The sequence below is a fragment of the Bufo bufo genome, chromosome 9 (genome assembly GCF_905171765.1).
Source record: "Bufo bufo chromosome 9, aBufBuf1.1, whole genome shotgun sequence".
Lineage (NCBI taxonomy): Eukaryota > Metazoa > Chordata > Amphibia > Anura > Bufonidae > Bufo > Bufo bufo.
This window is the reverse complement of record NC_053397.1, coordinates 204161747-204187909: the sequence shown is the minus strand read 5'-3', so window position 1 is coordinate 204187909 and position 26163 is coordinate 204161747. Positions and strand designations below refer to the sequence as shown.

At 46.6% G+C, this 26163-nt stretch overlaps 1 long non-coding RNA gene across 1 annotated transcript; it reads left to right on the top strand.

Annotated features, from left to right (window-relative positions):
• Positions 1-4: 4 nt before the first annotated feature.
• Positions 5-24398, top strand: LOC120979542. Its single transcript, XR_005774317.1, has 2 exons — positions 5-44; positions 24075-24398. It is a non-coding gene; the product is annotated as an uncharacterized LOC120979542 (long non-coding RNA).
• Positions 24399-26163: the final 1765 nt, after the last annotated feature.

Below are 26163 nucleotides of genomic sequence, written 5' to 3'. Positions count from 1 at the left end.
TTTGCTGCACCAGGCACAGAAGCTAAAATTTGGCTTCGGAAACAGTGACCAGGGCTGTATTTAACACGGGGCAAAAGGGGCAGCTGCACCGGGCCCAGTTGGGCTCATCAATGGGGGGCACTAAGAAGGGGTATTTTATACTTGAACATTATGGGGGACACTGAGGGCATCTACTGGGGCACTATATATGGGGCATTTTTTACTGGTACATTATGGGGGGCACTAGGAAGTTTACTACTCTACGAGGTGTGTGGATTTTTTTGTGTGTATGTGTTGTGGTGGAGGGCGTGATTGCATGCTAGGGTGTGGGAAGGCGGGATCCAGGAGCCCAAGTAAATTCTTGCCCAGGGTCCAATCGATATTAAAGACGGCCCTGACAGTGACTGTTCATGGGACAATATTATATTTTTTTTTAAGTTATTAATTTCCACTTGCCACCAAGATATTTTGCAGCACTTTACCAAAATTGTTACCACTTACATTATTCTCTGTCCCCAATGGGGTTTACTTATTTCAGAAACACACAGTATGTTTAGTTTCATAGAAGGACAATTATTCTACCAGTATGTTTATGGACAGGAGGAGAGACTAGAGAAAATCAACACAAATATGGGGAGAACAAAAAAAAAAAAAAAATGCTTGCAGATACTGCTCTTGTTTGGACTGGAACCCAACCAAGGTAAGAATGGCATAAAAAGAAGGAAAAAAAAGTGATACTCAGCTGACTGACCTACCTGCTGCCCTCCTTTAGATACTTCCCAGGTACCTGCTGGTCTGTACATCCTGGTCCTTCTTGACAAACAGAATATGACCACTCAGCAGATCACTGGCCACAGGGGTGACTAACCTTTGACAGTATTTGGCTAAGCAGTAGTTTCCTGTGTGTTGAGGAGGATGAGGAAGTAGTCTAGAGACTAGGGATCCTGGAAGCATCGGAAAAGGAGTGGTGGTGGATTGGTGAGCATTTTTTAAAAGCATTTTCTGGCTAAACAACCGTTTGGGAACAAAGACATGTTTTTGTAAAACATGATTGATCCTTTGTGAAAAGCATTCTGCTGTCTAGAAATAATGGACCTCTACGAAGACAACCGATGTCAGTAGCCATTGCTTGTCCCTATACAGTGGAGGTAATTGCTGCATGTAGATGCAGCTCTTCATCTTAGCTGATGAGCAGGCAATTATAAGGAAGGAATGGTCCTTTCTTGAAAATGACTGCTCGGTCAGGCCATCTAAATCCAGCATGTGTTATGGATTTGCAGTCATAGTATTTTCTTCCAGGGCTTTCCATTGTTCCAGTTGTTGCGTTAAAGTAATTTTGAGATCCTGTTTCTCAAAGGTTTCTCCTGGAGGTTGGTCTTCTGGTTGTAGATTTAGATCTTCTAAGGTATCTTCATGATTTCTCTCTCTTCCTCCTTTCCATTCATTCATTCATTCATTCATTCATTCATTCCATAAGCTGAGATATAATGTCTCTAATAGAAGATAAAGCTTAACTCTGGTCATTCATGCCTCAAGTAGAAGATCAGACTTGATTTGGTCATGGATTCCCATGTTTGCTTTCCTTTCAGTTTATGGTAGTCTCAAAAGCCTTTGTCAACACCTAAAGCATCAATTATTATCCTGCCCTTGTCCTTCATTGTTCAGTTGTCTATCTATAAATTCAGCATAGCTTAGAAAATGACACAAACAACACAAACCTCTGAGCCAACCACTTAAATATGCCCAGAAATGGGGGTAGTCCTTTCAAAGAAAAAGTGTCTAATGGAATCAGCATTGTAAGTATTCAGCTCTTGCTTGGTTCTGGAGATGCGGTGCAGAAGGGACCTGTATTCAGACAATTCACAGAACATGTACGTGGTCTTCTCAAAGAGATTCCCACTGAAATATTTTCTCAAAAAAGTGGTCCTTCCTCAGATAGAAAGAAGAAAGCTTCCATAGAGTATAATGGAAGGAAAATTGGGTACAGAACAGAAAATGGTTATAAAGGGGGGTGGGGGTGCTTCTCAAACTGGTGGTCTTCTAGGAGGCAGGGGAGATGACTGTATGTGCCAATAATTCATACAAAGTTTGAGATCAGACACATAGGGTGACATTTCGATTTAGACGCCGATCTTCGCCCCTTCTGCGCTGGTGGTTTATCTGCCGGCCTCTACATAACTTAGGCGGACTTTACACTTTGCTAATTCTACGTAAGCTCCCTTGCTGGCGTAGATTTAGATCATTTTCTACACCTAAAACAGGAGTAGAAAATGATAAATGAGACGGGCCTGCAGACCTGCCTTTTTCACTGCCCACTCTACGCCCCCTATTTTAGTGGTAAAAGTCGCAGATTGCAGTATGAATAACCTAAGTTAGTCAAAGTGTCACATCTTCAGTGTTGTCCGATGAAAAGCTATAATAAAATATTTACATAAATGTGAGGTGTGTACTCACTTTTGTTGCCAGCGGTTTGGACATTAATGGCCGTGTGTTGAGTTGTTTTGAGGGCACAGTAAATTTACACTGTCGTCCCATGAAAAGATGCCAGATGCAGAGCAATCTACTAATATCATAAATGTGTATTGTGGGATAACCCTTTAAATCCTGACATAGTGTATATACTATGCATATGCCATTTAACATATAAAAATTGTGTGACATTTTTTTGTTAGCCAAGGGTTTACCTTTCAAGGACAGTCATATGATTAGACAAAAGCTATGAGTGTGTCATAACTTGACTATAGTCTTTCAAACAGGTTGACAGGTCCATGACTCATTGCACTATTGCAAATGCCCTTGATCCATAATGGATTTCCAGCAATAGTCATGAAGACTATTGAATGTTCCATACATTTTCACATATGTACCATCGTACGTAGACCTTCTACTGTATTAGAGATATTACTAAAATGAATGACATTGAATCATGTTCTCCGTGACCATAAAACAAAACACATCTTATAAGGGCTATTTTATTGTTATAGGCGTGCACTTGAGGTAAACCTCATGTGCTGGTACATGTATAATATACATGTCTCAATTTTATGTTTTTTTTTGTTGCTGAATAGTGATGAGCGGCAGGGGCAATATTCGAATTCGCGATATTTCGCGAATATTTGGTAGAATATTCATCATATATTCGAGAATTTGCGAATTCAAAATAATTTTCTTGATTGCGAAAAATCGGCAATGTAATATTCACGTAATACGCGCAAAATACAGGCATGGGTCACTATAGCTACATTTTTCAAGCTGCTAGAAGTTTCCTGAGACTGGAGAAAATGGTCGGCACGGCAGAACATTACAATGGCTTTATATGCAGATAGAGCGCTCCAATATATTCGCGATTTGCGAAATCGGCACCAATGATGCGAATATTTTGGCGCAATATGTGCAACTTCACATTTTAGCAGGTCTGACTACTTATTACTGATTGGTGCACTAAGTATTTTTGTGACATCGCAGCACTATGTCTGCTACACTATATCAGGATATAACCTACACTGACTATCTCCCACTAACTATCTGTATTATATATATAAGCTATCTATCTATCTAATGTAATGACACAGGAAAGCAGAGAGCACAGCAATGACACTGCTGTCTCACTCAGATCTGCAAAATACTGCATACATGGGCTGCTGGGGAGGTTCTTATATAGTAAGGGGTAGGCAACTTTCCTATTGGTTGCTAGGGATGTTGCTAATGTCAGACAAAGACATTACAGCCTTCTCATTGGCCCACAAGCAAGAAGGGAGGTTACTGATGAAAAAAAAATCTAGAATATTCGAAATTACGAATATATATTACTATATTCAAAATATTTGCGAATTCTCAAAGTCTCGCAATTCGAATATTCGAGCCCAACAATATTGCTGAATGATGGAGCCTGATGACAATTGATTACATTATATATTTATAGCCACCAGTATTGTACACATATAAAAAAAAACAAAAAACACTTATACAGTCCTGATCAAAAGTTTAAGACCACTAAATATCATATTTAGCATGTCTGGATCTTAACAAGGTTCCAAGTAGAGCTTCAACATGCAACAAGAAGAAATGGCAGTGAGACAAAACATTTTTTGAGCATTCAATTTAATGAAAACAACGAATAAACTGAAACAGGCTGTTTTTCAGATGAACAAAAGTTTAGGACCACACCTCCAAAAAAAACGAAAGCCCCCCAAAACAGAAATCCAACTTCCAAACATGAACTCAGTAATGAGTAGCTCCGCCGTTATTGTTGATCACTCCTAAAATTCGTTTCGCCATGCTTGATGAAAGCGTTTCCATGAGGTGAGTGGGAACATTTCTCCAAGTGGTGAAGACGGCCGCACGAAGGCCATCTACTGTCTGGAACTGTTGTCCATTTTTGTAAACTTCCCTTGCCATCCATCCCCAAAGGTTCTCAATTGGATTTACAGTAGATCAGGGGTTTGAATCAGGCATTTGAAATACAGCCATTTTGTGCAAAGATATATTTACTTCAGGCCTACAGAGGTTCAGGCCCTCTGAGATACTGCCTCTACATACAGGGGTTTGAATTAGGCATTTGAAATACAGTCATTTGAAATACAGCCTTTTTGTGCAAAGATATATTTACTTCAGGCCTACACAGGTTCAAACCGTGTGAGATACCCCCCTACATACAGGGGTTTGAATCAAGCATTTGAAATACAGCCATTTGAAATACAGCTATTTTGTGCAAAGATATATTTACTTCAGGCCTACAGAGGTTCAGGCCCTCTGAGATACTCCCTCTACATACACGGGTTTGAATTAGGCATTTGAAACTTAGCCATTTGAAATACAGTCTTTTTGTGCAAAGATATATTTATTTCAGGCCTTCACTGATTCAGGGCGTGTGTGATCCCCCCTACACATACAGGGGTTTGATTCAGCCATTTGAAATACAGCCATTTGAAATACAGCCATTTTGTGCAAAGAAATCTTTAATTGAGGTCTAGTCTGGTTCAGGCCGTGTGAGATACACCCTTTACATACTGTTGTTCTTTTTTACTATTAATTAAACACCCATTTAGGGCAAGATCCTAAATTCAAAAAATATGAGGAGAGCGTCAAATAAGGAACGTGGCCCAGGTCGTGGTGCTGCTGGTGGAGCTCCTGTTGCAGGGAGAGGATGTGGTCGATCCGTGCCAGCTACACGCACAAGTGAAACCCCTTTCTCAGGTGCGAGTAGGCGACAAAACCTGCAGCGGTATTTGGTCGGGCCTAATGCTGCTCTACGAATGGTGAGGCCTGAACAAGTACAGGCGATAGTAGATTGGGTTGCTGACAATGGATCCAGTTCCTTCACATTGTCTCCCACCCAGTCTCCTGCTGAAAGACCACAGTTGGCACCTGCAGCCGATGTCCATCAGTCTTTCACCTCACCCCCTTGCAAATCAGCCAAGCAGTCTGAGCCCCAAGTCATGCAGCAGTCTCTTCTGCTTTTTGATGACTCTGTTAGCAGGGTTTCCCAGGGCCATCCACCTAGCCCTGCCCCAGAAGTGGAAGAGATTGAGTTCACCGATGCCCAACCACTTATTTTTCAAGATGAGTACATGGGAGGACCATCGCTGCACGTCTCGGATGATGACGAAACACAGGTGCCAACTGCTGGGACTTTCGAAAGCATGCAGACCGACAAGGAAGTCAGGGGTGAAGACTGGGTGGAAGATGATGTGGAGGACGATGAGGTCCTCAACCCCACATGGAATCAAGGTCATGCGAGTGACCGATGTAGTTCGGAGGTGGTGGTCGCACAGAGCCACCAGCACAGCAGAAGAGGGAGCAGGGTGCAAAAGCGGAGCGGCCGTCGTCTAGACAGTACGCCTCCTACTGCCCACCGCAGCAAGGGACCGAGCACACTAAAGCCAGCTCCAAGGAGTTCCCTGGCGTGGCATTTCTTCAGACAATGTGCTGACGACAAGACACGAGTGGTTTGCACGCTGTGCAATCAGAGCCTGAAGCGAGGCATAAACGTTCTCAACCTGAGCACAACCTGCATGACCAGGCATTTAAGTGCAAAGCACGAGCTGCAGTGGAGTAGACACCTCAAAAACCAAGAAAGGTCTCTGGCTCCTCCTGCTTTCTCTTCTGCTGCAGTCGCGGCCTGTTCATTCTCCTCTGGAGTGACAGTGCCACCTGGCACCCCACAAACAAAGAGGATCTGCCAGCAACACCAACACCTGGGTCACCAAGCATCTCCACAATGTCCCACGGAAGCGTTCAGCTCTCCATATCCCAAACGCTGGAGAGGAAGAGGAAGTACCCCCCTACCCACCCGCGATCCCTAGCCCTGAAGGCCAGCATTTCTAAATTACTTGCCTTTGAAATGCTGTCATTCCGTCTGGTGGAGACGGATAGTTTTAAAGGCCTTATTGCGGTGGCTGTCCCACAGTACGTCGTGCCTAGCCGCCACTACTTTTCAAGGCGAGCCATCCCTTCCCTTCACAACCAAGTAGGGGACAAAATCAGGTGTGCCCTGCGCAATGCCATCTGTGGCAAGGTGCACCTGACTACGGATACGTGGACCAGTAAGCACGATCAGGGCCGTTATATCTCCATAACAGCACACTGGGTAAATGCAGTGGCGGCTGGGCCTGAGGCGGATAGCAGTTTGGCGCATGTCCTTCCACCACCGCAGATTGCAGGGCGCTTCAGTTTGCCTCCTGTTGCTTCCTCCTCCTACTCCGCTTCCTCATCCTCTACCAGCTCCTTATCCGCTCAGCGTAACACCTTCACCACCAACTTCAGCACAGCCAGGGGTAAACGACAGCAGGCAGTTTTAAAACGTATCTGTTTGGGGGACAAACCCCACACCGCGCAGGAGCTGTGGACGGGCCTTGAACAACAGACCGATGAGTGGTTTGTGCCAGTCAGCCTCAAGCCCGGCCTGTCTGCTACAATGTAGAAACCATATTGTTACAGTAAATACAGGGAGTTCAAAGCCTTCCGATTCTTCAGTGGTGACATATGTATAGACACTATGTCATAGATGTATTTTCATTGACTTTGTAGTATAGTGGGTTGCTGTATTAGGCTGTGTTCACATGGTGAAGTTAACAATAACAACTGAGATTTTTAATTTCATCCACTCCATGATTGGCCATTTTTGGGTAAAATAACTTTCTTACGGTACTTTTGGTGGACACGACACTTGTTACAGTTGGGGCTAGGTTTTTATGTTGCGAATGAGGTCTGGTAAAAAAATAAGCAATAAAAAAACGGTATTGTAAAAAATACACATGTATTTTTTGCAGATCGCAGGCGGACCCATTCATTTCTATAGGGCTGCAAAAAATGAGGCTATGTCATCCGTGTGCCGTCTGCATCCCTGCGGCTGTGCAGCAAATTATAGAACATGTCCTATTGTTGTCCAGGACAAAAGTAGGGGGGCGGGGCAGCTATAACAATGATACATTTACACAAGTACGCTTAGAAATGCTGAAATACTTTACCCAATACCTAAAACCGCAACAGGGAAGAAAAGTCCAGCTGTCTGTGGATGACACTTTTATAGAGAGGGGGATCTGTGGATGACACTGCTATGGGGGGGATCTGTGGATGCCACATACAGTATATAGCATCTTATGCTATATCTGTCATCCACAGATCCACCTCATGACAGTGTCATCCCCAGATCTCCCTCCTATAACAGTGTCATCCACAGATCTCCCTCCTATAAGTGTCATCCACAGATCTCCCTCCCTATAACAGTGTCATCCACAGATCTCCCTCCCCGCCTCTCACAGGAGTGTACATATATAAAATAAACATATTTCACATGAACACTTACAGTTACTTGGCTTGGCCCTTGGGGATCTCGGACACCACTTCAACACTTTGGCCGGGGGCTCGGCGGAGCTGATGTTGTGTTTTATCCTAATGAGAAAGATTTCATAATAAGGATTTGGAGAAGGGGCAGAGGGATAGTAGAGCAGAGAGAGACTGGTGCTGCTACTAGGGGGTCATACCATGGGGCAGTAATAAAACCCACCATAATGCCCCCCAGTAGAAATAATTCTCCTTATAATGTGCAAAACATACCCCCTTATGCCCCCAGTTGAGCTAATGTCCCCCATAATGTGCCAGTATAAAATACCCCTATATAGTGCCCCAGTAAATGCCTCCATAGTGCTCCTCTGCCCCCTTCCTGCTAGTGCCCCCCATAATGTACCAGTATAAAATGCCCCATATATCGTGCCCCAGTAGATGCCCTCAGTGTCCCCCATAATTTGCAAGTATAAAATACCCCTTCTTAGTGCCCCCCGTAGATGACTCCATAGTACTCCTGTCTCCCCTTCTCCATAGTACCCACCATAATGTGACCCAGTATAAAATGCTACTGTACAGAGCCCCCATATAAAAAACCCTTTCTTTGTGGCCTCAGTAGATGCCCCTATAGTGCCCACCAATAATGTGCCAGTAATAAGTGCCCTCAATAATGTGCCACTGCCAGTAACAAGAGCCCCCCAATGTGCCAGTAATAAGCCCCCATCACGTGCCAGTAACAAGAGCCCCCATCACGTGCCAGTAATAAGCCCCCCATCACGTGCCAGTAATAAGCCCCCCATCACGTGCCAGTAATAAGCCCCCCATCACGTGCCAGTAATAAGCCCCCCAATGTGCCAGTAATAAGCCCCCCATCACGTGCCAGTAATAAGCCCCCCATTACGTGCTAGTAATAAGCCCCCCATTACGTGCCAGTATTAAGCCCCCCATTACCTGCCAGTATTAAGCCCCCCCATCATGTGCCAGTATTAAGCCCCCCCATGTTCCAGTATTAAGCCCCCTCATCATGTGCCAGTATTAAGTCCCCCCATCTTGTGCCAGTATTAAGTCCCCCCATCATCATGTGCCAGTATTAAGTCCCCCCCATCATCATGTGCCAGTATTAAGTCCACCCCATCATGTGCCAGTATTAAGTCCCCCCCATCATCATGTGCCAGTATTAAGTCCCCCCATCATGTGCCAATATTAAGTCCCCCATCATCATGTGCCAGTATTAAGTCCCCCCATCATGTGCCAGTATTAAGTCCCCCCCATCATGTGCCAGTATTAAGTGTCCCCCCATCATCATGTGCCAGTATTAAGTCCCCCCCATTGTAATAATCCCCCCCATTGTAATAATCCCCCCATTGTAATAAGCCCCCCCATTGTAATAAGCCCCCCCATTGTAATAAGTCCCCCCAATGTGCCAGTAACACTATTGTAAAAAACAAACCAAAAAAACCAAAACACTTATACTTACCTCAGTGTCAGCGATGCGATGCAGACTCTTCCTGTGTCCCGCGCTGTAAGGCTCAGGCGGCGCGATGACGTCATCGCCCTGCCTGCGCCGGCCTCTGATAGGCTGCCGGCCTAGTGCCTGCAGCCTATCAGAGGAAGGGGAAGGGATACGCCTCTCCCTCCCCTGCACCTCCGCTGGCACAGGCAGATTACTAAGGAGATGAGTGCAATGGAAGTCTCACTTGGGGGGGGAAGGGGGGGGTCATTTTAGTTGGGGGGGCACACATGGGGGGACACAGCATGATGTAGGGGGGGCCGTGGCCCCCTCTGGCCCCCCCCTGGCGACAGTGGCGTCGCCAGGGGGGGGCCAGAGGGGGCCACGGCCCCCCCTACATCATGCTGTGCCCCCCCCCAACTAAAATGACCCCCCCCTTCCCCCCCCAAGTGAGCCGCCGCCGCTGGGCACAGGGAGATGAGCGCTTCCATTGCGCTCATCTCCTTAGTAATCTGCCTGTGCCAGTGGAGGTGCAGGGGAGGGAGAGGCGTGTCCCTTCCCCTTCCTCTGATAGGCTGCAGGCACTAGGCCGGCAGCCTATCAAAGGCCGGCGCAGGCGGGGCGATGACGTCATCGCGCCGCCTGAGCCTTACAGCGCGGGACACAGGAAGAGTCTGCATCGCATCGCTGACACTGAGGTAAGTATAAGTGTTTGTTTTTTTTTGTTTGTTTTTTACAATAGTGTTACTGGCACATTGGGGGGCTTATTACAATGGGGGGGGGGCTTATTACAATGGGGGGATTATTACAATGGGGGGGGACTTAATACTGGCACATGATGATGGGGGGGACACTTAATACTGGCACATGATGATGGGGGGACTTAATACTGGCACATGATGGGGGGACTTAATATTGGCACATGATGGGGGGACTTAATACTGGCACATGATGATGGGGGGGACTTAATACTGGCACATGATGATGGGGGACTTAATATTGGCACATGATGGGGGGGACTTAATACTGGCACATGATGATGGGGTGGACTTAATACTGGCACATGATGATGGGGGGGACTTAATACTGGCACATGATGATGGGGGGACTTAATACTGGCACATGATGGGGGGGACTTAATACTGGCACATGATGAGGGGGCTTAATACTGAAACATGGGGGGGCTTAATACTGGCACATGATGGGGGGGCTTAATACTGGCAGGTAATGGGGGGCTTAATACTGGCACGTAATAGGGGGCTTATTACTAGCACGTAATGGGGGGGCTTATTACTGGCACGTGATGGGGGGCTTATTACTGGCACATTGGGGGGCTTATTACTGGCACGTGATGGGGGCTTATTACTGGCACGTGATGGGGGGCTTATTACTGGCACGTGATGGGGGCTCTTGTTACTGGCACATGATGGGGGCTTATTACTGGCACATTGGGGGGCTCTTGTTACTGGCAGTGGCACGTTATTGAGGGCACTTATTACTGGCACATTATTGGTGGGCACTATAGGGGCATCTACTGAGGCCACAAAGAAGGGGTGTTTTATATGGGGGGCTCTGTACAGTAGCATTTTATACTGGGACACATTATGGTGGGTACTATGGAGAAGGGGAGACAGGAGTACTATGGAGTCATCTACGGGGGGCACTAAGAAGGGGTATTTTATACTTGCAAATTATGGGGGACACTGAGGGCATCTACTGGGGCACGATATATGGGGCATTTTATACTGGTACATTATGGGGGGCACTAGCAGGAAGGGGGGAGAGGAGCACTATGGAGGCATTTACTGGGGCACTATATAGGGGTATTTTATACTGGCACATTATGGGGGACATTAGCTCAACTGGGGGCATAAGGGGGTATGTTTTGCACATTATAAGGAGAATTATTTCTACTGGGGGGCATTATGGTGGGTTTTATTACTCCCCCATGGTATGACCCCCTAGTAGCAGCACCAGCCTCTCCCTGCTCTGCTATCCCTCTGCCCCTTCTCCAAATCCTTATTATGAAATCTTTCTCATTAGGATAAAACACAACATCAGCTCCGCCGAGCCCCCGGCCAAAGTGTTGAAGTGGTGTCCGAGATCCCCAAGGGCCAAGCCAAGTAACTGTAAGTGTTCATGTGAAATATGTTTATTTTATATATGTACACTCCTGTGAGATGCGGGGAGGGAGATCTGTGGATGACACTGTTATAGGGAGGCCGATCTGTGGATGACACTATTATAGGGAGGGAGATCTGTGGATGTCACTGTTATAGGAGGGAGATCTGTGGATGACACTGTTATAGGAGGGAGATCTGGGGATGACACTGTCATGAGGTGGATCTGTGGATGACACATATAGCATAAGATGCTATATACGGTATGTGGCATCCACAGATCCCCCCCATAGCAGTGTCATCCACAGATCCCCCTCTCTATAAAAGTGTCATCCACAGACAGCTGGACTTTTCTTCCCTGTTGCGGTTTTAGGTATTGGGTAAAGTATTGCAGCATTTCTAAGCGTACTTGTGTAAATGTATCATTGTTATAGCTGCCCCCCCTACTTTTTTCCTGGCCCCCAGTGTGCCCCCCCAAAATTTGAAAGCTAGAGACGCCACTGCCTGGCGACGCCACTGGGGGTAACTGTCTCTCTAAAAAAAAGGTGGATATGTTGATCAGGAATCTAGAAAAGCGGAATAACAACCCCTTCTTGAGATGAAACAACCTATCATATGATTTTTAAACCAAACTTTCCTGGAAATAGATTTAAATGTAAGAAATTGCTAAAATATTTAAGGCCATATGATGTGTACCTTTTGGGCCAATATTACTAATATTAGCATTGGGTCACCTTCTCAAGTTCCTGTAGGGACCCCCATGAAAAAAAAAAAGTAATCATTTACTTGCATTCCTCAAAATTGCCTGACAATTTCAAAAGTGGAACTTTGTATGCTTAAAAAAAAACAACTAAACATAACATAAATTCTCCCAGTCGCTGACACATGGGGATAGAAATGTGACCGAAATGTTTCCGAAATGTTTCCCCATACACATGAGCGCATCAATCCCAGTAAAGCCATCAACTCACATAATACCGCTGTGTGAGTGTCTGTCTTCTCCACCGCTGGCCACCAACTGCTGGGCCCAGTTGTCTGACCACCTGCAATGTTTCCTTAGAATTTGTCAAGACCCTGAGAGGCGTAGATAATGCGGAATAATAATATATGTGTTCCACATTAAACCGCCCCGGCCTGTCACACAGGAGGGAGGAACAGTTGCCAACATCGCCAATTATGCAGGGAATACTTTCCCTGCTGGACGAGATGAGAAGAGCGATGAAAAAAAAAAAATATTTGGCTTTCAGTTTAGCACTGATGCAAAAGTTTACACACTGGAAGAAGGAAAACAGAGCGGCCGGGATGCAATTACATTTTGATAAGAAGAAAACGTGGGATTCAGTGTTAAACATTGCACGCTCCCCACCACACATCTCCCCAGCAGTTTATCTTCTGCTGTGGCCAGGTTAACTGGGAATCGCTTTCTGAACGTGGTGACACCATGTGCTGTAGAACTGGGCCAGAGCCGCCAAAACAGACAGACGTTCCATTTGTTTATTTGCTTGTTAGAGTAACAACCCAAACCTGACTCCTGCCTATGGTGCCAAACAAATTTGGCATCGAGGAGCTTATATCACGTAATAGGGGCTTCTCTGCAGCCTCTGTCATTATAAACAGTTTATGCTTGGCTTTCTTTCTGCAAAAAGTAAATATGGTCCCTTGCAAAAGTACATTCTTTGCCCGGAAAATTCCCTGCAATAGTAACCAACACTTTTGTCCGGATTGCACCCATAGATTGTTCCAGGCAGTATCTCTATTACAAACTTGGATGCCTATAAAGAAAATATTCAGACTTTTCATTATGTAAAAGGAAAAATTGTAAAATGCAGGCTACAGAACGCAGATGAAAAATATTGCACTTGGCTCTAGATTGGCCACTAAAAATGGTCAGCTCTTCTGCTCACAGTCATTAGCATCAACGTGCCCCCAATGGGGCTCACAATCTAAGGTCCCTATCAGTATGCCTTTGGCGTGTGGGAGGAAACCTGAGAACCTGGAGGAAAACCACACAAACACAGGGAGAACATACAAACTCCATGCAGATGTTGTCCTTGGTTGAATTCAAAGCTAGAACCCCAGCCTTGCAAGGCCACAGTGCTGCCCCATGATTATGTATATATGCTATGTCATTGTAAAGGGGGATGTCAATAGCAGGTACTGTATTTGAGGTGTGTGCATGATCTGTCATTATTGGAGGTTGTGCCACTCACCCTCAGGGGCGGACTGGGAACTTAAAGTGGCCCTGGAAAAAAACTAGAAGTGGCCCCATGTTGTAGATGGGTCCAAATTGACAGAAGATGGGGAAACACATGTAGGCAGGGCCTGCAATACTATAGTGCAGCACAAAATACTACCCCAGCAGAACCAAATATTACAATGCAGCCTGTGGATGGTGGAGCTCAGTAGGACTCCTGTGGCCGTTGGCCAGGTGCACAAATACCTAATGCTCACAGCAATACTTAATGCTGAGAGCATGAGATCATTATGTACCTGGCCATGAAGTGGGTTAGGGTTGCCTTCTCGCATCTGCTCGCCTTGAATTTTCCATGTATGGTCTCTGGCCAGCCCACCTGTCACGGAACCATGAACCAGACGTACAACAAGAGATAAGTGAAAATAAGAAGGCTTTATTGAAAATAAAGCTGTAAAGCAAAAGTCCAAACGGATGGTGAAACCGAGCAGAGTCTTTGCGAAGCCATAGGTCAGGAACCAGAAGGGTAGTCAGACGAAGCCAGGATCAGGAACCAGCAGGGTAGTCAGACGAAGCCAGGATCAGGAACCAGCAGGGTAGTCAGACGAAGCCAGGATCAGGAACCAGAAGCAGCAGCAGTCTTAGAAGCATGTGAACACAAGAGGACCAAGCAAGGAACTGAAGCCACAGACCTCCTAAATATATGAGCTAGGCATCCAGCTCCTCCCAGTGGGAAGGAGGAGCCGCAGGGTGGAAGGCTACAAGAAACCCAGAAACCAAGATGGCCGCCAGCACATGTCAAACGAAGGAGAACAGCAAGAAGGTAAGACCATGACAGTACCTCCCCCTCAAGGGCCCCTCTTCCGCGGAGCACAAAACGGTTTCTGAGGGAAGCGTGCGTGGAAGGCTTGGAGCAAGGCAGGAGCATGGACATCTGCGGAGGGAACCCAGGAACGCTCCTCTGGACCATAACCACGCCAATGGACCAAAAAACTGCAACCGACCGCGGACCAGGCGCGAGTCCAGGATATTGCTCACCTCATATTCCTCACGATTGCCCACTTGGACCGGACGAGGCCGAGGAACCGAGGAAGTGAAACGATTACACACCAGTGGCTTCAACAGGGAGACATGAAACACGTTGGAGATCCGCATGCCAGGAGGAAGCGCAAGGGCATAGGCTACCGGGTTTACCCTGCGAAGCACTCGGAAGGGACCAACAAAGCGAGGCGCCAGCTTGGGAGTGGGCACTCGAAGGTTGAGGTTGCGGGTGGACAACCATACACGGTCTCCGACCTGGTAGGAAGGAGCAGGCGCTCGTCTGCGATCAGCCTGGAGTCTCTGGCGCTGCACAGAGACCTCAAGGGACTTCTGGATCTGTACCCAAGAAGCACGTAGGACGGAAAGGTGATCCTCCACAGCCGGAATATCCTGGGGAGAGAATACCTCCGGTAACACGGCAGGTTGGAACCCATAATTGGCCATGAAGGGAGACGTCCCAGAGGAAGAGTTCACCGCCGTGTTCCTGGCAAACTCAGCCCAAGGCAGGAGGTCAACCCAATTGTCTTGGTGATCGGAGACATAGCAACGAAGGAATTGCTCCAAGGCCTGATTGGATCGTTCTGCGGCCCCATTGGACTGAGGGTGGTAGGCCGAGGAGAAGGAGAGATGAATCCCCAACTGGGAGCAAAAGGCGCGCCAGAACCTGGACACAAACTGACTCCCCCGATCCGACACAATCTCCTTGGGCAAACCGTGCAACCGGAAGACCTCCCTGGCAAAAATCGTGGCCAACTCTTGTGCAGAGGGTAACTTCTTGAGAGGAACACAGTGGCACATTTTGGAAAACCGATCCACAATCATGAGAATGACCGTATGGCCTCGGGATGCAGGGAGGTCCACAATGAAATCCATCCCCAGGTGTGACCATGGGCGCTCCCCGGTGGCTATGGGTTGCAGAAGGCCCAACGGAAGGTGCCGAGGGGACTTACTCTGGGCACAAACGGAGCATGCCGCTACATATGCGGCGATGTCGGAACGTAGGGAAGGCCACCAGAACAGACGTGAAACAGCCCAGGACAGCTGATTCTTTCCAGGATGCCCCGCGGTCTTGGAGTTATGGTAGGTTCGCAACAACCGAGTGCGCAACTCCTCAGGCACAAAACATCTGCCGTTGGGTCTCCAGAGGGAGCACCAGATTGAGCCGCCAAAATCTGCTCACCCAGGGGAGAGGTCAGGCTGGTGCGAATGGCGGCCAGGATCTGATTCGGAGGTATGACCGAAGTCGGAATCGACTCCTCCCTGGACAGCTCGGAGTACTGCCGTGATAAGGCATGCGCCCTGATGTTCTTGGAACCGGGTAGGTAGGAGACCACGTAATTAAAACGTGACAAGAACAGAGCCCATCTGGCCTGACGTGGTGTCAATCTCTTGGCCTCAGAAAGGTAGGTCAGATTCTTGTGGTCCGTCAGGATGAGAACCGGAACCACCGAACCCTCGAGCAAGTGCCTCCATTCTTTAAGGGCCTGCACGATGGCCAATAACTCCCTGTCACCAATCTGATAGTTGCACTCCGCGGAAGACAGTTTCCGGGAGTAAAACCCACAAGGAAGCAGAGGACCCTCTGGTGTTCTACGCTGAGACAGAAGGGCGCCTACTCCCGTCTCAGACGCGTCCACCTCGAGGACAAAGGGCAACCCAGGGTTGGGATGCGACAGAATCGGAGCCGACACAAAGGCGGACTTTAGGGCCTCAAAAGCTCGGATGGCCTCGAGCGGCCAGACCTGGGAATTACTGCCGTTCCTGGTCAGATCCGTGAGAGGCTTGGCCAGCATGGAAAAGTCCCTGATGAACTTCCGATAATAATTGGCGAAGCCCAAAAAGCGCTGCAGGGAACGAAGACCACTGGGCTGGGGCCACTGTAAGACAGCCGAAACCTTCTCAGGATCCATGGAGAACCCCTCAGCGGAAATGATGTAACCTAAGAAGGTTACCTGGGATCGGTGAAATTCGCATTTCTCAAGCTTACCGAACAGCTTGTTCTCTCGTAACCGTTGCAACACTCGTCTGACATCCAGAATGTGGGCCTCCATGGATTCAGAATATACCAAGATGTCATCCAAATAGACCACCACACACTGCTGCAACAGGTCACGGAAAACATCGTTGATGAATTCCTGAAAGACTGCGGGCGCATTGCACAACCCAAAGGGCATAACCAAGGATTCGTAATGACCGGTCCTGGTGTTAAACGCGGTCTTCCACTCATCGCCCGCCTTGATCCTTACCAGGTTATATGCCGCCCTCAGGTCGAGTTTGGTAAAGACCGTGGCCCCTTTAAGGCGATCGAACAGCTCGGAAATCAAGGGTATCGGGTAAGCGTTCTAGATCGTGATGCGATTGAGACCCCTGTAATCGATGCAAGGCCTCAACTCACCGCCCTTCTTTTTCACAAAGAAAAATCCAGCCCCTGCCGGGGACGAAGATTTGCGAATGTGTCCGCGTGAAAGCGCCTCCCTCACGTACTCCTCCATGGCCTCATTCTCCGCTACCGACAGTGGATAGACTTTGCCACGAGGAGGAACGGCACCAGATTGTAACTCTATGGCACAATCGTATGGGCGGTGCGGAGGTAGGGCAACCGCGCGCACCTTATCGAATACATCCCGGTACTCCTCGTATTCAGGAGGCAACAGAGAGTCCGAGGAAGTACACAGCAACTTGACAGACCCATGGATGCAACTAGCCCCACACTGCGGTGACCACGAGAGGATCTCGACCGATCTCCAATCGAAAGTCGGATTATGCTTCTGGAGCCAGGGGTACCCCAAGACCACCGAGTAGTGTGGAGACGAAATAACCTGGAGGCAGACCGACTCTCTGTGAACGGCACCAATGGCTATCCCCACTGGAAGGGTCTCATGAGTCACGTGTGGCGGCAGAAGGGGTCTGCCGTCTATCGCCTCAAGAGCCAGTGGGGAACCTCGAGCCTGCAGAGGAATGGAATTGGCGGCAGCGAACACACTATCAATGAACAAACCACCAGCACCAGAGTCCACCAACGCCTGGGTCGTCACCGAGCCCCCGACCCAGGAGAGGACAACAGTGATCAGTGGTTTGTCAACACGGAAAACCGGGGACGAGGAGACTCCACCCAAGATCTGCCCCCGACAGGATCTCAGGTACGAGCGTTCTCCCGGACGGTTCGGACATGCCAACCGAAAATGCCCACCGAGACCACAGTACATGCATCGGCCCTCGCGTCTCCGGAGTGCCCTCTCCCCCTCGGACAGGCGAGCAAACCCCAGCTGCATGGGTTCACCCCCAGACAAGTCATCCCCAGGAGGCGTGGGAGGAGAGGGAGGCACGGGTGGGACAGCAAACGTAGGCACCAATCTGTTAGAAGACCTCCGCAGGTTCTCCTTAAAGGAAGGTCTCTCCCTGAGTCTGGTGTCAATCAAAATCAGGAAAGAAATAAGAGACTCGAGCTCAACTGGTAGGTCCTTAGCTGCAACCTCATCCTTCAAGGCATCCGAGAGACCATGAGAGAAAGCAGCGACCAGAGCCTCATTATTCCAGCCCACCTCTGCTGCCAGGGTACGAAACTCAATGGCGTATTCAGCTACGGATCGTGAACCCTGTCTGATGGACATAAGGAGCTTCGCAGCAGAGGCAGCACGAGCCGGCACATCGAATACCTTCCGAAGAGAAGCAACAAAACCGGAAAACTCGGCAACCACCGGATTGTTGTTCTCCCATAAAGGGCTGGCCCAGGCCAAGGCCTTGTCCGAGAGCAGCGAGATCAAGAAGCCCACCTTTGATCTCTCAGTGGGAAAGGCATGTGGCAGCAACTCGAAATAAATGCCCACCTGGTTAAGGAAACCTCGGCACTGAGTTGGCTCTCCCCCAAAGCGCTGTGGAAGAGGGGCAGAACCGGTCATACCCCGAAACACCGCAGGCGCAACAACAGGTGTCGGGGTAGACTCTGGCGCAACAACCGGAGCGGCAGTAGGAGCGAGCCCAGGAGCGACAACCGACCCATCGGCAACGGGAGCGAAATGAGCCGTGCGTTCAAGCAGGGTTTGCAATGCCACAGCGAACCGACCCAACAGGTGATCCTGCTGATCAAGTCTGGCAACCAGCGTGGGTAGCGAGGATGGCCCTGTACCGTCAGAATTCATGGCTTGGTCCTAATGTCACGGAACCATGAACCAGACGTACAACAAGAGATAAGTGAAAATAAGAAGGCTTTATTGAAAATAAAGCTGTAAAGCAAAAGTCCAAACGGATGGTGAAACCGAGCAGAGTCTTTGCGAAGCCAGAGGTCAGGAACCAGAAGGGTAGTCAGACGAAGCCAGGATCAGGAACCAGCAGGGTAGTCAGACGAAGCCAGGATCAGGAACCAGCAGGGTAGTCAGACGAAGCCAGGATCAGGAACCAGAAGCAGCAGCAGTCTTAGAAGCATGTGAACACAAGAGGACCAAGCAAGGAACTGAAGCCACAGACCTCCTATATATATGAGCTAGGCATCCAGCTCCTCCCAGTGGGAAGGAGGAGCCGCAGGGTGGAAGGCTACAAGAAACCCAGAAACCAAGATGGCCGCCAGCACATGTCAAACGAAGGAGAACAGCAAGAAGGTAAGACCATGACACCACCCCTGATCACCCTGATGTCCTGGTCACCAGAGGCTTGCACCCACAATCCCCACACTTGGTACTACAACCTATGGGGAGGCAAATACCCAGGTTGCAGCTTTTTTCCCAGTTTTATTGATTGGTCAGTGCTATGTCTGCATTTTTATATAGGCTCTATACATTTGGGCACTAATTGGTATACCATAGAAAGGAGAAGGGGGTGTCAAAGGACAATTGACCCACAATGCATAGAGAACTAAGTTAAACGACTGAATACAGTTCTTGGCTTTTTCTGTTGGCCCCATAGACATTGAATGGAGTGGATGGGTGAATGCATGACAAATGCTCTATTCAAGCTCCGCCTAATGCATTTCTGAAGCAAGATGAATGGGTCTTTTAGGACCCCCGGTTTAGAGAGGCCCAGCAATCAGATATTTATCCCTTATACTATGGCTAGGTGATAAATGTCCTTCATGGGGTAATCCCTTAAAAGGTTTTGCAGGAATGATCTCCTGAAAGATTCATACTTACCCCTTCCCTGCTGCCCCAGTTCGATGCAGTGGTTCCTGTTCCTCCTTGTTCCGGTCACCAGCTTGTGTTCTTCTGGCTGGGGCATGGACATGGCCATGGGTGCGGTTGCAGCCAATTACTTTCTCCAACCTGGACTGGTACTTAGGACCATACCCAGCCAGGAAGAAAACAAGCTGGGGACCAGAAGATAGAGGAACAGGAGACAGCGCATAGGATTGAAGCAGCAGGGAGCAGGTAAGTATGAATCTTTCAGCATGCAATGCAGGCTAGGGAACTTTTGTTAAAGAGAATCTGTCAACATGATCTGCCCTAGTAAACCAGGCATTCAACCTGCTAGGTTAATAACACTGAGTGAAAGGACCCCTGTCTTGCAGCAATCCAATGCGTCTTTATTGAGAAATTCCTACTATTATTAAGCTAGTGAGGTGTTTGGAGCACCGAGGGGCGGGTCTGGACCCTTGGAGCACCATCTCATCTCCTCTTTTCTGCTTTAGCCACTCCTTCTCTCCCAGTGATTTACAGGGCCAAGCATCACCAGTGCTCCAAAGCCTGTCCCTAAACTCCTGTGCAAACTGCGCCGACAGCTCATGCGCTAGATTTCAGGGCCAGTCTTGAATAGGGAATATTCCGATCCCAGAAGTATGTTAGAGAATTGCTAATGTATAGGAAAACTACAATGTAAATAATTGCAGCATTCCCTCTGCATGATACGCTAGGGAAGGTTGTGGTGTCCCTGCTCCTTTAAGGATAGAAGACATTTCTCCAAGTCTTATTAACAGGGACATTTTTATAGAGACACGGAGCAAAAGAATCCCGGTCTCAGGCCTGGACAACTTCCGATGGAGTGAGATGGGTACTTAGAAGACAGTCGGCTTAAGCCCTATAGAATTGCTGTGGCCAAACGAGGAGTTCGGAGAACATCTGCAGAATTCATTAGGCCGGTTTGATTGGTCCATGTTAAACAAAGATGGGATAGGGTTACATGCATTTTCTGTGGGAGTCTGGCTTGGATTTCAGCTTGATGATTTAGTCAGGTGTAAGCATGAAGTTTCCAATTTAAAGAAATAAATCTAAAGTGATTTTATTACCCTCTGCTTTACCCTGACACCCTGCTTCACCCTAGCTCTCTGTCAAAACATATGATGTGTTTATATACCTCGTCCACACTGCTTCAGACTGCACAAGGCATGAAACGCGTCCAGGCTCCATAGGGCTCCAATATTTCATCATGGTCTCTCTTCATTCCTCCTTGGTCATTTAGTCCTCTTCCTAAATTCTTTGCATTTCTGCTTCCTGGAACATGTGCTCTGCCCCACAGCTGGGTATCCCACACGTAAAAAGATTTCTCAAGGAAAACTATTATTCAAAAAATGCAGAGACATTTGTTTCACATTATCCGGCCAGCCTCCCTCTGATGGTAGCTGAGGGTACAAGTGAAGAAGAAATCCCACACCATAGGCACCTTCTTAATTCGTCTGGGGGGAAAAAGCAGGGTTGCTCCCAACACGGCCACATTATAGCTATCACAGCATGCAGAAAATAAGGGGGACTCATAATAAAGATCAAAATTGGTTCTTCAATATGGAGTTGGGTTTGCCAACCAGGAGAGAAGATCCTGGTGTTTGTTTCCCCCTTTTCATTATCCTTGGGCCAATTGCTCAAGTTCTTGCCACCTAGTAGTATAGGGAATGGGGCCAACTAAGTTTGGGTCCTCCTCTCTGAAAGGGCCACTGTGAACGGTGAGAATTTCTACCACCAGCATATCCACCTATCTTCCTCTATGCACCAACCTGTGGCCCGCTGCACTGGTAGACCACACTCACACTTACCGACATTGCAGTTGGTAAATTAGGGAACACCCCAAACATCAGCTTACATAAGCCCAGCCCATTTTTGGCTCAGGACAACCCAAATTCATTGGACTGTCTTTAAAAATTAGAGATAGTACATGCAAATTTGAGACTGTAGACAATTATGTGCACACTGTTGGGTAAATGTGCTGGAAGACAGGATGCCATAGTACCACCTACAAATCCGGCATGGTCAGGATCCAGGCCTGAGTCCCTTTTCAGTGTAGCTCCCCATTCTGGCTCGTAAGCAAGGGGTCCTGACCAGAGGATCCCCCCTCATTTCTGCAGTCTACATCCACTAACAGGTCATATAGGCAAGAGTGGTCATCATGAGACATCCGCTTTAGGCCTCAAGCACACGACCATAGTTTCTGTCCGCATCCGATCTGCATTTTTTGTGAATCCAACACGGGCCCATTAATTTCAATGGAACCAGAAAGGTGTGGACAGCACACTGTGTGCCGGCTGCATCCGTATGTCCATTCCGTGGCCCAGCAAAAAAGTCCATTTTGCGGACAAGGATAGGACATTTCTAGAGGAGTTGAAAAAAATGGTGGCATGCACTTTGCTGGGATCCATGTTTTGCAGATCCGCGACTTATGGACAGCAAAATGGATATGGTCGTGTGCATGAGGCCTTAAGAAGATATGTAATGACATCTCTATATGTTCACAAAACCTTTGGGGAAATTCCTTGGGTGATATATGTAAGAAAAAGTATGTGAACCCTTTGGAATGATATGGATTTCTGCACAAATTGGTCATAAAATGTGATCTGATCTTCATCTAAGTCACAACAATAGACAATCACAGTCTGCTTAAACTAATAACACACAAAGAATTAAATGTTACCATGTTTTTACTGAACACACCATGTAAACATTCACAGTGCAGGTGGAAAAAGTATGTGAACCCCTAGACTAATGACATCTCAAAGAGCTAATTGGAGTGAGGCGTCAGCCAACTGGAGTCCAATCAATTAGATGAGATTGGAGGTGTTGGTTACAGTTGCCCTGCCCTATAAAAAATACACACCAGTTTTGGGTTTGCTTTTCACAAGAAGCATTGCCTGATGTCAATGTTGCCTCGCACAAAAGTGCTCTCAGATGACCTACATTTAAGAATTGTTGACTTGCATAAAGCTGGAAAGGGTTATAAAAGTATCTCAAAAAGCCTTGGTGTTCATCAGTCAATGGTAAGACAAATTGTCTATAAATGGAGAAAGTTCAGCACTGCTGCTACTCTCCCTAGGAGTGGCCGTCCTGTAAAGATGACTGCAAGAGCACAGCGCAGACTGCTCAATGAGGTGAAGAAGAATCCTAGAGTGTCAGCTAAAGACTTACAAAAGTCTCTGGCATATGCTAACATCACTGTTAGCGAATCTACGATACGTAAAAGACTAAACAAGAATGGATTTCATGGGAGGATACCACAGAGGAAGCCACTGCTGTCCAAAAAAAAACATTGCTGCACATTTACAGTTTGCACAAGAGCACCTGGATGTTCCACAGCAGTACTGGCAAAATATTCTGTGGACAGATGAAACCATAGTTGAGTTGTTTGGAAGAAACACACAACACTATGTGTGGAGAAAAAGAGGCACAGCACAACAACATCAAAACCTCATCCCAACTGTGAAGTATGGTGGTGGGGGCATTATGGTTTGGGGCTGCTTTGCTGCGTCAGGGCCTGGACGGATTGCTATCATCGAAGGAAAAATTAATTCCCAAGTTTATCAAGACATTTTGCAGGAGAACTTAAGGTCATCTGTCCACCAGCTGAAGCTCAACAGAGGATGGGTGTTGCAACAGGACCACGACCCAAAGCATAGAAGTAAATCAACAACAGAATGGCTTAAACAGAAGAAAATATGCCTTCTGGAGTGGCCCAGTCCTGACCTCAACCCGATTGAGATGCTGTGGCATGACCTCAAGAAAGAGATTTACACCAGACATCCCAAGAATATTGCTGAACTGAAACAGTTCTGTAAAGAGGAATGGTCAAGAATTACTCCTGACCGTTGTGCACGTCTGATCTGCAACTACAGGAAACGTTTGGTTGAAGTTATTGCTGCCAAAGGAGGTTCAACCAGTTATTAAATCCAAGGGTTCACATACTTTTTCCACCTGCACTGTGAATGTTTACATGGTTTGTTCAATAAAAACATGGTAACATTTAATTCTTTGTGTGTTATTAGTTTAAGCAGTCTGTGATTGTCTATTGTTGTGACTTAGATGAAGATCAGATCACATTTTATGACCAATTTGTGCAGAAATCTATATAATTCCTAAGGGTTCACATACTTTTTCTTGAAACTGTATGTTGCAGTGTTTTAGAGTAAGACATACATTTTCAGAATTTTCCAGTAACATGGAACACTATTGCCGCCTACTCAACAATTCTCTATGGAAGTACGGCGCACATGTTTTTTGTTGTCTCCTTGTAGACGACGGACGTTCACGTCTTGAGACATACATCTCCTTGACTAATTACAACTGAAAACCCAAGCTAAATGTTTTTCTTTCTTCCTTACCAGTTCTTCTATCCGAGTCTGCCAGGATGTGGAACGTGCTCGGCGATGGGGGTCAAGGACAGGAGATTGCTGGAATCCGCATCCACGAGACGATTGCTTCAATTAGCTTTTGTTTTGTGTTCAAAATCCACAGATAAATGTGTAACATCCCAGCAAACAAAACCAAGTGATAACGCGGCGGCCACGTTGGAAAACAGTCTTTACTGCAGACAGAAAAAAACTAATGAAGCAAATGAACTAATTATTGGAGAAGCTTCTAGACTGAACAGTAAATTCATTTCCAGGAATTATTCTTTTTTTTTAATTTAATACAGTTTTAAACTTTCACTTTTTGGGTTCCATGAAATTCTGAATCACTGACTGATTTACAATTCAAATTGAAATTTGGTTTTATTAACTATAGAATATCTACCATTTTATAATTTATATAAGGTAGTTTAATCTATTTAAAACATTTTTTTTATTTATCTATCTATCTATCTATCTATCTATCTATCTATCTATCTATCTATCTATCTATCTATCTATCTATCTAAAAATGCAAACAGGCTGCAAACAGGACATCCACATGGATGAATAAATTTATTTTTCTATTTACTTGAGTGTGCAGCCTGTTTGCATTTTTACCTTTTGGGCAATACTCTAGTCCCGTTAGGCTTGCACCTCTATTTTTTCTGATTTGCTCTTTGTTCTGGTGCTGCCATTTTTCAGCTTTTTTATCTATTCTTTTATCCACCTCATATCTATCTATCTATCTATCTATCTATCTATCTATCTATCTATCTATCTATCTATCTATCTATCTTCTATCTATTATCTATCTATCTATCTATCTATCCATCTAACTATCTATTTAACCATTACCGTTCTATCTATCTATCTATCTATCTATCTATCTATCTATCTATCTATCTATCTATCTATCTTTCTTCTATCTATCTATTATCTATCTATCTATCCATCTAACTATCTATTTAACCATTACCGTTCTATCTATCTATCTATCTATCTATCTATCTATCTATCTATCTATCTATCTATCTTCTTACTTTTACCACCGGCCCCTGTCTCATCTATGTGTTAAATAATGGTCATTTGTCTCCTGCAGTTTGTGGCTGCGGAACAATGCTATAGACTATTCCAGTTGGCAGGACGAGCCGTGTAATGCATTAAGTGACAGCTGTTTAGATGCCCATGATAAAGGACACTAATTGAGCATTAAGATCCTGCTGGATGGCTGACCTACCACTGTAATTATTAGCCTGACTGTCTTGTTCTGCAGCCAAGAAATGTAAGCAGTTGTCATCTGTATCTGTCAGGGGTGGTCCGGGGAAACATGAAGCTTGGCAGAGGGAGGCTCGTCCACTTGTAGGAGCTCCAGCTATTAAACAAAGATTTAGTGCTGAGGATCCTATGTACTAAGCGAGGGTTGACTTTCATATCATTCCTGCGGTTGCCAAATTTCATGAGAAGATGGATGACACTTTATATTGGGTAAATGTTTGCTTTGGTGGAGAACCTACATCAAAGCTTCCTCTTACCTTAAAAATAGCTAGACAGCAATGTCCATAACATACTAATTAAAATGAAAATAGCAATGTATATCTGATGGGGGCTGAATTATAGGGAGAGGACAAGAGACAGGTGCCCCAGGGCCTCCACCCCTTAAGGCTACATTCACATGACCATATGTATTTTGCTGTCTGCAAAATGCAGATCCGCAAAAAGATACAGATGACGATCCGTGTTGTATCCGTTTTTTTTTCTTTTGCGGATCCATTGTAACAATGCCTATCCTTGACAAGAATAGGACATGCTCTATATTTTTTGCAGGGCTATGGAACGAACATACGGATGCGGACAGCACACATTGTGCTTACAGATGAGCACATTTTTCAAAAATTCGATTCGGCCAGAATTTTTCAAAAAAAGTTGGTTCGATCTGAATTTATTCATGGTGAATCGCGTTAAAAGACGGCTATTTCCTGGCTGCAGAGAGCCTTTATAGTGGTGTAGAACACTGTGCCTTGCAGTAACACGCATAGGGAGTCTGCTGTGGTAGTGAAATAATACTGTGGGTCAGAATGACATG